The sequence below is a fragment of the Castor canadensis genome, chromosome 1, assembly GCF_047511655.1.
Source record: "Castor canadensis chromosome 1, mCasCan1.hap1v2, whole genome shotgun sequence".
Classification (NCBI taxonomy): Eukaryota; Metazoa; Chordata; class Mammalia; order Rodentia; family Castoridae; genus Castor; species Castor canadensis.
The window spans coordinates 176,523,439-176,536,135 of NC_133386.1; positions in this window are offsets into that span (position 1 = coordinate 176,523,439).

Sequence of the window (12,697 nt, forward strand, 5' to 3'; positions counted from 1 at the left end):
ATCCTCTAAACTAAAGTCATCAATATGGTTAGTTTAGACTAGATTCTTGAATGTTTGCATGTAACCTCTGTTTTCTGTTTTGAATTTCATCCCTATACAGTCTCCTTTCTAATACATTCAGTTGGTTGAATGAAGGCAAATAATAACTTTTCTAAACCACTTTTTATTGTGATCTAACATTGTTTTGAAAGTTTTTCAAACATCTTTACCCAAGTATTTGTTTATTCATTTCAGAATACTTATTTGAAATGCTGGTAAAATGCCTAGCACCATCTCAGATGCTCAAAACATAGAAATGAACAAGTCAGACGATCTTTGTATAGCTTAACATCTAAAGATGTGTATATGAGTGAGTGTGTGTGTGTGTGTATGTGTGTGTGTGTGATTTTACTTAACTTTTATAAATAAGAATATAAATAAGGATGTAAGGACTGGGGCACAGCTCAAGACGTAGAACACTTGTGTAGCAAGTAAAGGACCTAATTTCAAATCCCAGTACCACCAAACAACTTAATAATAAAAAATAAGAAAATAAATAAAACAATTCATCAAATAAATCCCTAACTTTTATGGCACTGGTGCTTCAGTGTCTTACCTGTACATTCTATTTGTATTCTTTTGCCAGTGCTGCAGGAAATTCAATGCACAACCATATTTTTAAAGCTTCCATCTCTCTCTAGGGAATTTTCTGTTATCTTTATTTAAAACATTTTAAAACCAAGATGTCATGTAAACCATGGTTTTCCAGGATCTAGACTCATTGGTCGTATGTGCAAGTACTATCTTTTAAAGAAGATAATATTTTCTCAGGGCTCCTTGGTATTATTTTATTTTAATTCATTTCATTTTCTCATGTTTAGTATGATCCACTCAGAATAACAATGGAATTAAATCTGTTAATGAAACTCCACATGGCTGCTTCCTGCTGGGAATTCTGAGGTCCAGTAAAAATCTACAATCTCTAGATCTGGCACAATGGCTAATGCTTGCAATAGCACTTCATGGGAGATGGAAATCATGGGTCAAGATCAACCTGGGCAAAAAATTAGCAAGATCCCATCTGAACAAACAAACATAGTGGCACATCCCTGTAATCCTGACTATGTAGGAGGCATAGGTAGGGGGATCACAGTCAAAGGTCAATCTGGGTAAAAGCATGAGGCACTATCTGAAAAATAATCTAAAGAAAATTTCTGGATGCATGTCTTAAGTGAGAGAACCCTTGCTTAGCAAGTGCCAAACTCTGAGTTCAAATCCCAGTATTTCAGAGAGAAAAAGAGAGAGGCAGGAGAGAGAGAGAGAGAGAATGAATTAATGAATGACAATCTCTGGTCATAGTTTAATTTAGATTATTTACTATTCTTTTAATTCCCTGAGGTCTTACAAAGAATACTTTATCAGTGTTCAGTGTTTTATCTTTTGTTATTCTAAAAATAAAAAATGGTGGGAGTGGACATTGCAACCATGTTATATGGAGAAATAATAAATAATAAAATAATAAAAGTTTTCATAATAAATGAAAAATAATAAAACAGAAATTTTCAAACAATGTAGCAAACAAAAAAACAGGGCTCTAGCTTGTTTTAGGAACTGATACTGAAAACCCAGAGTTAAAGAATAGAGGCTCAAAAATAATGGGATGTCTTCATATACTAAAAAACCATAAAGAATGATATATTGCATATATCATATAGTGTAGAACTGTATGTGCCTAAATGGAAAAGAAAATCTTTTTACACAAATAATTAAACAAGAAGCCAGGTGCTGGTGACTCATGTCTGCAATCGTAGGTACTCAGGAGGTAGAGATCAGGAGGATCATGATTCAAACCCAGCCCAGTCAAATAATTCATGAGACCCTATCTTGAATGTCCCCACCAAAAAAGGTCTGTTGCAGTGGCTCGAGTGATAGAGTGCCTGCCTAGCAAGCATGAAGCTCTGAGTTCAAACTCTAGTACCTCACAAAAAGGAATTAAGCAAGAAAAAGGGGACACTATACCATAAAATATTTGTCATGCACAGTCCTTTAAATTTTTTCATGCACTTTGTCTCACAAATATTTGGTACCCCATTCAGAAGATGGCCATAAGCTAGCATTGCTTAATTGCTTATGATAACAATGACTACTTTTCCTTGCTTATAATCCACACCCTTGTATTTTGATGAGTGCGTAGTCATTTTCCTTTTGGTAAACCATCACTCCTGTTATTTTCGAATCAGTGATTCAGGAGATTATGTAATGGCTAAAAATGTCCAGCACTGACCTTCTCCACTAAGAATAAAACAACAAAACAATAGTTGGATTTCAATCTGAGTGGCTGAGGGGAGATTTATGTCAGAGAAAATAGCCATATTATTTCCTCCCAAAGCCCCAGAGCCGAAGTTCTTGCAGCACAGCTTCTTAGGAATAGAGTTATTACTAGAGTTCATATCAGGGGAAAGAGAATTTACCTATATCCATCACTGAGTCAATCCACCACACTTACTAAAGGCTTCCACCTGACACAGTCATTTAGACTTAACTGTACAGTTGTGACAAGCACCCAAGCCAATGCAATGTCAGGCACGACATGGGATGGGTGGTTTAGAATAGCAGGTGTGCTCACCCACAACCTGAGACACAAAGGTGCTTACCCTCTAGTACTTGAGGCGTGTTTCCCCCATTGCCTTTGGCATCACGTATACCACGAATGCTTAATATGGCAGATCCTTGGGGTGTGCATTACATAGTTCAGCACCATAGCACTGACTGACACTGCTGACATTGTCAGTGCATGTAACTGCACCACCTGAAAATGTGTGCCATGGTCCATGCCCCTCAAAACCACCACTCACACTGCTTGAGATATTTTGCTGACAATAGCATCTTCTCCTAGAAAGTCTGAGAAAAAATATCCAACAGTTCATGCTGCTATACAGTACTACATTGTTGCTACCAAAGGCCTGGCAATGATCAATAATAAGCACTTGTTTTCCCGTTCATTCACCACTGGAAGTCTACTTCAAAGACTCACATGAACACCTGTAGTCAAAATCACTAAGGCATTCACAGAAGTAATCATGAGTTCAGACACAACTAGCATTGATTATTATTGAAAATTCGCACAGAATTTAATCTTTTGTCTCCATTCAGAACCCAAACTAAAGCATCCTACCCAACACAAAGGAAAACAGCTTTACCCCATGAAAGCCACTTCATAAAATTAAAAGTGGTGACTGTTGTACTAGCTGAATGCAGGGACCTAAGAAGAATGAAAAAAGGAAGGAAATAATATACTCCAAAGGAACACCATAATTCTTCAGAAATACATCCTGAAGTATTGAAGCTATGAAAATTTCACAAAAAATTCATCAACATAATCCTAAAGAAACTTAGATGCAAGAAAAAACAGACAACTGAACAAACTAAAGAAAAGAGTTCTTGATCTGGATAATAAATTCAACAAAGATACAGATATCATTCCAAAAAGAAGTCAATGAAATAAAAAAAAATAGCTGAGCACTTTTAATACACACTAGACCAAATTGAGTTAGGAAATTCTGCACTTGAAACATCTTTTGAAATAGCCAATCAGAACAAGAGGAGAAAATACATAGAAACCTATTGAACAAAATAGTACTTGAAAATTTTCTAAATCTGGAAAAAGAAAGATGTGGATATCCAGGTCCAAGAGTCAAAGAGCTCTAAATAGATGTGACCAAATAAAGAGCCCTCCATGGCATATGATTGTCTAATGGTCAAAGCCAAAGACAAAAGGATTGGCAGGGTAGCTCAAGTGGTAAAGTGTTTGCCTAGCAAGTGGGAGACCCTAAGTTCAATGCTCTGTACTACCAAAAACAATTTTTCAAAAAAGAAGTGCAAGACAAGGAGAATTCTAAAATCCACAGCAGAAAAGTACCAAGGCACATTTCAGAGAACCCTCACTGAACTAAAGGTAGATTTGGCAGAGAAATCTTACAGGCCAAGAAGGGAAAGGATGACAATTTGAAGTTCTGAAAGTAAAAACATTCAACCAAAAACATTACATCCAGGGAAGCTATCCTTCAGAAATGAATATGAAACAAAGACTTTCTAAGCCAAAAAAAACCTGGAGTAATTCATCACCAGTGCACCAATCCTACGAGAAATGCTTAAAGGAGTCCTATATAGGGAAGCAAAGGTACAATGACTAACATTACAAAATACATGAGAGAAGAAAATTCTCTGTCAAAGCACATACAAATGAAAAAGAGAAAAGAATCAGATATTAACATTAGAAAACCAACAAACCCAAAAATGAACAATAAAAAAGAAAATAATAAAGAACAGGCAAAATGACCTTAAAACAACTAACAAAATGGCAGGAGTAATTATTACATGTTAATACTTCCCTTGAATGTTAATGCAATAAATTAACAAACTAAAAGTTGTAGTGCAGCTGAATGAATTTTTAAAATTCAGTTAAAAGGAGGTGAAGGTAAGAATAAATGGTATTGAAATACCTTGTACACATGTATGAAAATAGAATAATGAAACCTACTAAATTGTTTTAAATGGGTGAAGGGATTAGAAAGAATAACAGAAAGTGTGAATTTGATTAAAGCACATTATATGCATGTATGGACTCATTACAATCAAATCCATTTGTGCAATTAATAAACACTAATGAAAAAGAAAAAAGACCCTATTCTCATCTGCCTACAAGAAACTCACTTTACCATTAAAATTAAAGTGATGGAATGGATAAACATATCCTAGACAAGTGGAAATAAAGTAAAATGAAAAAAATAGATATAGTTCTAACAAAGTAAGAAATGAAAAAGGAAGCATTACAAATGATAACACAAGCACACAAGGAGTTACTAAGGATTACTGTATAAAACAATAAGCTATAACATTGGAGAATTTAGAAAAATGGATACATTTTTGACACAAAACTGACCAAAATTGAACCATGAAGACACAGACAACATAGGCATAACCATAATGAGTTATGAGATTCAAAAAATAAAGTCTTCAAACACAATAGCCCATGACCAAGTGTCTCCCTTTTTGAATTTTACAAAACATTTTAAGAACTAATAACAATTCTCAAAATATTGCAAAAAATTGAAAAGAAGGAAACACGCCAAACTCATTCTACAATACACCATTATCAAGTGGGACTTATTGCAGGGATGCAAAAAGGGTCAAAAACACACAAATAGATAAATGTAAGGCATCACATGAACCAATGAAGAACAAAATTATGGTTGTCTCAGTAGATGCATAAGAAACATTTGATGAAATTCAATATGTCTTCATGATAAAAATCCTCAACAATTATGTATAAGATGATGAACATTTCTTAACATAATAAAGGCTATATATGAAAAACACACATTCAACATCACACTGAAGGAGTAATAGTTAAAAAATTCATCTAATACGTAGAAAACAACAATGTTTACTTTACTCCTATTCAACATAATACTGGAAGTCTGAGCCTGATCAATTAAGCAAGAGAAAGAGATAAAAGTATCCAAACTGGAGATATTATAGTCAAGTTATGTCTGCTTGCAGATGACACAATTTTCTATGTAGAAAATTAAATAGCTTACACACATGCACACAAATACATACACAAATAAAAACTCTTTGAAGTGATAAGTGAATTCAATAGGATGTCACAGAATCAACATACAAAAAGCCCAAAAACAAATTGACTGAAAAGAAATTGAACAGGCAACCTTATTTGCACTAAAGAAACACAAATATGCACATACACAATAAAAGATTCTGGGAGTATATTTAACCAAAGAAGTGAAAAAATTTACCATGAAAATTATACAACCCTGATAAAAGAAATTATAGAGGACACAAGAAATGGAATGATATTCCCATGCTCATGGTTTATAAAAATTAATACTGGTAAAATATTTATACAATTCAGTGTTCTATAGTTTCAGTATAATTCCCATCAAAATTCCAGTGGAGTTCTGCACAGAACTAGAAAAATATTGCAAAATTTACATGAAATCACCAAAAAACCATAATGGCCAAAGCAATCCTGAGCAAAAAGAATAAAACTTGAGACCTCACAGAACTTGACTTCAAAATGAAGTACGTTTCATATGTACATATATAGACAGCATAATGAAACCCACCAAATACTATTTAAAAAGGAGGAGAAGAGGAAGACAGAGAATGGAAATATAATGGAGAAGGTCAACTTGCTCAAAAAACACTGTAGGCATGTATGGAATAATCACAATGAAATCCTGTCATATTATTAATAGATGCTAATTCAAAAATTAAATTAATAACATACTATAGAGTTATACTGATAAAAAGGTATGCTATTGGCATAAAAATGTACATATATACCAACTGAACACCAAAAATCCAAAAATTAATTGACATATCTACAGCTAAGACAAGAGGCACCAAGAATATATATTGGAGAAAAGACAGTCTCTTATAGTGCTTGGAAAACTGGATATGCAGAAAAGTGAATTAGATTTCCAATGCTCACCAATATAAATATCTGACCAAAATGAATCAAGGACTTAAATAAGACCTGAAAGTATGAAACTACTAAAAATAAATATAAGAAGTCAAGACATTGGTATAGTCAAATATGTTTTGGGTAAGACTTCAAAAGCATAGGCAAGAAAAGCACAGACAAAGGAGATCCAAAATGGTTGCTAGGGTAGGAAATCAGAAATCCTATGCTCTGACTCCAGAAACCTTCTAGAGATGTTGGAGCTACACTTGAGTAATGCTGATTGCTCCTAGCCAAAATAATAACTTTCATCACATTAGGTACAGATAAAATTCAAAGACTGACCCTTAAATCAGCCTTTAATTGCACCCAACAGACTTGACAATCCAGCACAGCACAGCTAGAAAGGCATGTCTGGGCTCCAGTTCTGGAAAAAAAGCCCTCAGCCCTTTCTCTTTCCTTTTTTCCCATCTTGGACCCCTATCCCATGGAAAGCCTCCCTACACTGTGCCACACTAAAAAAAGTAGGCCATTTCTCCCTGCCAGCTGTCTTCAAAGTTGCTTGCATGAAAATGCAGCATAAACAGGTGAGCATCATGCACCACCAGTGACTCCCATATGCACTCCCTGGGAAAAAAATCTCATGCAGCCCCTGGGCACACTGAACTCCCTCCCACAGCAAAACTGAAAAACATAAACAGCAAACTATAATCTGACATTAATAGTGGGGGTAGGGATGGAAGGCTGAGCCTGCCCCAGACAACGAGGGTAAGGAAAGGAGCAAAAATCTCAGCACCGAACTCTCAGTGATTTAACATAGGTAAAGCAACAAAGACAAGAGTGGAAGTGGGGTGACAAGTCAACATCCCAGAGTAGCCTCTGGCACCCAGCAGAGATTGGGAAAAACACAAAGGCTGAGAGTAGGAGTGGGGTGACAGGCCAACCTCCTAAAGCAGGGCAGGTGGTAGATCCCGGAGCTGATCTCTGGGACAGAAGGCAGCATTCAAAACTGAATTGACTTACCTTGCTGGGGGAGAAGCTGACCAAACAGAGCTGCATCTGAAGGGCAATGCAGCTGCTGCCTAGTGAAAACAACAGATCTGACCAACATGTATGAACTGGCAGTCTTACATCACCTCTCAATTTCAACTAATCTTGTGGACGGAAGGAACCAAAACTACTCACAAGACAGTCACGTGGTAAAACCACATTTGAGCTTCCACTTGTACAGCAAGTGGAAGGATTAGACACCTAAGGTTTTATTTTTAATATTCTTGTATTATTAACTTCCCATCACTATTCTTTTATCATTATTCTTACCCTCTTCACTTTGCCTCTGTTTCCTGTGTTACAATCCATTGTTCTCTTTCCTACCTACTCTTTCAGCCCTCTCTCATCCACTCTTCCCCTATCTTCACCTTACCCTCTTGCCCTCCCCCAACGTGTTGCCACACTATCCCTCCCTCCTACACACTCACCATCCATTGGCTAACCTACTGTACAACTGTACACAACCCCACTCTCCTGCAAATCCTGACACAAGCACCCTCCAATACAACAACAGAAATATACCCAAACATATACAAGAGCCACAAAACCCAGCAGGCCCCATATCTCTTCCCTCACCCACCCACCCCTTGTCCCACTGCCCTTTTTTAATACCACCTTTACCAATTCTCCAAAATCTATAATTAACCGAATCCACTCTTTATAGATATTATCATCAAGGGTTTTTTTATATATCATATGTAAACAACTGGTCTGGCACTGAATCTGTGAATTTGTTATTGCTATGTTATACCTCCAGCCCAGGGACAGAAAGAACACATCAACCTAGCTAACAAACAAGTCAGTCACAACACAAAAATTAAATCAGGGAAAGAAATCAGACAATCAAAACCACCAACTAGCCTAACAAAAACATAATTTCACAGCACCAAGAGGAGCCATGGGAAGAAGAAGGGATGGAAACTACTCTCCTAAAAAAAAAAAAATTCAATACAGGATTCAGCAGGAAATGAAGAAAATGGATACCCAGTTCCTGACTTCAACAAAACAATGATCAGTGTTATTAAAGAGCCCAGTGACACCTACATAAAGACCCTCAAAGAATAAATTTTGGAAAATCTCACAGAGAAATTCATGGAGAAGATACTATACATAGTTAACCAGAATGTACGAGATACACTCAAGAAATTTCAAGACACCAAAAATAAAAAACATTTGAAGACACAGAAACAAATAAAGGAACTCAGAGCTGACTTCAACAAACACCAAAGTGAAAGAAAGGACACTATAAAAAGGGAGATATATGAATTAAAGATGACAACACAAAACATAAAAGAGGAGTTGAACAAAGATATGGAAAACCTTAGAAGAGAATCAAACAAAATTCCTGGAAATAAACATTGCCTTTAGTCAAACAAAAAACCTAGTGAAAGGCCATGCCAGCAGACTAGAACAAGTGGAAGATAGTATCTCAGAGTTTGAAGATGAAACAGAAATTAAATTAAAAAAACAGAAGAAATCTTAGTCGAAAAACTCAAGAGCTGTGAAAGGAATATAAAAGAACTCAATGACTCCATGACTGTGATTCGTGGGCACTGAAGAAGAAGAGGTGCAAGCCAAAGTGATACATATTTTATTCAATAAAATAATAACAGAAAATTTGCCAAATCTTGAGAAAGTTTTTCCCATTCAGGTATAGGAAGCCTCAAGAACACCAAATAGACATGACCAAAATAGAATTTCCCCACAGCACATTGTCATTAAAACAGCAAGCACATAGAACAAAGAAAGAATATTGAAAGCTGTAAGAGAAAAACAAATAATATTTAAATGTAAACCCATCAAAATTACAGCAGATTTGCCAACATAAGCATTAAAAGCAAGAAGGGCATGGAATGAGGTATCTCAGGTATTGAATGACAACTTCAGACTTAGAATACTCTACCCAGCAAAACTATCATTCAAAATTGATGGAACAATAAAAATTTCCCATGATAAACAGAAACTAAAACAATACATGACCACCTAGCCACCAATACAGAAGATTCTGCACACAGAAGATGAAGCAAACAAAACCATGAGAGGAGGGAAAGTATCAAACCACAGGAGAAGAAAAGACAAGTAATCAGAGAGTAGTATTGATTTGACTGCACAAAATCAAATCCTTAAACAACAAAAACAACTAAATGGCAGGAATCACCAATATCTATAAATATTAACAGTAAATGCTAATGGACTCAACACCCCCATCAAAAGACACTGTTTGGCAAACTGGATTGAAAAGGAAGATACAACAATCTGATGTTCACAGGAGACCCATCTCATTGGCAGAAATAAGCACAGGCTTAGGATGAAAGGCTGGAAGAAGATTTACCAAGCTAAAAAACAGGAGTAGCACTACTTATATCAGACAAAGTAGACTTCAAACCTACATTAATCAAACAATAAAGAAGGATACTTCATACCAATAAAAGGGACAATACACCAAAAGGAAATAACAATTATCAACCTATATACACCCAATGTCAGTGCAGCCAATTTCATCACATATACACTAAGGGACTTAAATGCATATATGGACTCCAACACAGTGGTCGTGGGAGACTTTAATACTCCTTTATCACCAATAGAAAGGTCATCCAAACAAAAAATCAACAAAGAAATCCTAGAACTAAATGACACCATAAATCAAGTGGTCTACAGAAAATGTTGACATCTACAGAAAATTTCATCCAACAACAACACAATATAAATTCTTCTCAGCAGCCCATAGAACTTTCTCCAAAATAGATGATATCATAGGGCACAAATAAAGCCTCAGCAAATACAAGAAAATAGAAATAACCCCTTGCATTCTCTCTAAACACAATGCATTCAAACTACAACTCAACAACAAAGGAAGCAGCAGAAAATACACAAATAATTGGAGGCTGAATAACATTGTTCAATGATCAGTGGGTCATAGAAGACATAAGAGAGGAAATTAGAGGAAAGTTTATAGCCATAAGTGCATATGTTAAAAGGACAGAAAGATCTCAAATAAATTGCTTAATGCTACATCTCAAACTTCTAGAAAAACAAGAATAAGCAAAACCCAAAACAAGTAGAAGGAGAGAAATAATAAAAAGAAAGGCCAACATTAATGAAATAGAGATAAAAAATTGACACAAAGAATCAACAAAAGAAAGGACCAGTTCATTGGAAAAAAATAAACAAAATTGACAAGCCACTGGCAAATCTAACTAAAATGAAGAGGAAAAAGATCCAAATTAGTAAAATCAGAGATGAAAAAAGATAACAACAAACACTAAGGAATTCCAGGGAATCATCAGAGACTACCTTGAGAAACTATATTCCAATAAACTGGAAAATCTTGAAGAAATGGACTAATTTCTAGATACTAATGACACCCAAAATGAACCAAGAGGATATTAATCATCTAAACAGATCTATAACCCCTAATTAAATTGAAGCAGATATAAAGAATGTCCCAAAAAAGAAAAGTCCAAGGCTTACAGAGTCTCAGCTGAATTCTACCAGACCTTTAAAGAAGAACAAATACCAACACTCCTTAAACTTTTCCATGAAATAGAAAAGGAAGGAATACTTCCTAACTCATTCTATGAAGCCAACATTACACTCATCTCCAAACCAAACTGGACATGCACACATTCAAAAAAGAGAACTATAGGCCAATATCCTTAATGAGCAAAAATCACCAATAAAATAATGGCAAACCAAATCTAACAACATATCAGAAAGATCATTCACCATGACCAAATTGGCTTCATCCCAGGGATGCAGGGATAGTTCAATTAATGTAATATAGCACATTAATGGAAGCAAAGACAAAAACCACTTGATCATCTCAATAGTAAAGAAGAAAAATCCTTTGATAAGATTCAAAACATCTTCATGACAAAAGCTCTAAGAAAACTACGAATAGAAGGAACATACTTCAACATTATAAAAGCTATATATGACAAACCTATAGCCAACATCACACTTAATGGGGAAAAATTGAAACCAAGAATGAGACAAGGATTCCCACTCTCCCCACTCCTGTTCAACATAATCCTAGAATTCTTAGCCAGAGCAATAAGGCAAGAAGAAGAAATAAAAGGAATACAAATACGTAAAGAAATAGTCAAAGTATCTCTATTTAAAGATGACATGATCCTATACCTGAAAGATCAAAAGCTCCTAGATACCATAAACAGCTTTAGAAATGTAGCTGGATACAAATTAACTTACAAAAATCAGTACCTTTTTTCTACACCAACAATGAACAAACTGAGAGAATACAGGAAAACAATTCCTTTTACAATAGGTTCAAAAAATATCAAATACCTAGGAATAAACTTAAAGGATGCAAATGACCTCTATAAGGAGAACTACAAACCACTGAAGAAAGAGATCGAATAGAACTACAGAGGATGGAAAGCTCTCCTGTGCTCATGGATTGGCAGAATCAACATAGTAAAAATGGTTATACTACCAAAAGCAATCTACTTTGCTTTTGATGTGGAATTCAACACATTTCACATTAAAATCTCTATGGCGTTCATCACAGAGGTTGAAAAATCAACCCTAAAGTTCATTTGGAAAGACAAAAGACCATGAATAGCCTAGGGAATACCGTGCAAAAGAGCAATGCTGGAAGCAACACAATACCCATCTTCAAACCACTCTACAGAGTCATAGCAATAAAAACAGCATGGTACTGGTACAAAAACAGATATGAAGACCAGCGGAACAAAATAGAGGACCCAGATATGCATCCATATAGGTACGCCCACCTTAATTTGACAAAGGTGACAAAAACATATGATGGAGAAAAGATAGCCTTTTCAACAAGTATTGGTGGGAAAAGTGCCTATCTGCCTGCAGAAAACTGAAACTAGATCCATGCCTGTCACCCTGTACTAGTATCAACTCACAGTGGATTGAGAACTTAAATATCAGACCTGAAACCTTGCAGTTAGTACATGAAAGAGCAGGGAATACCCTGGAAACAATTGGTATAGGCAAGGACTTCCTCAGTAGAACTCCAGCAGCCCAGCAATTAAGAAAAAGATTGGACAAATGGAACTACATGAAATTAAAAAGCTTCTGCACAGCAAAAGAAATGGTCTCTAAATTGAAGAGAATATCCATAGAGTGGGAGAAAATATTTTCTAGCTACACATCAAAAGACTAATAACCAGAATATACATGGAGATCAAA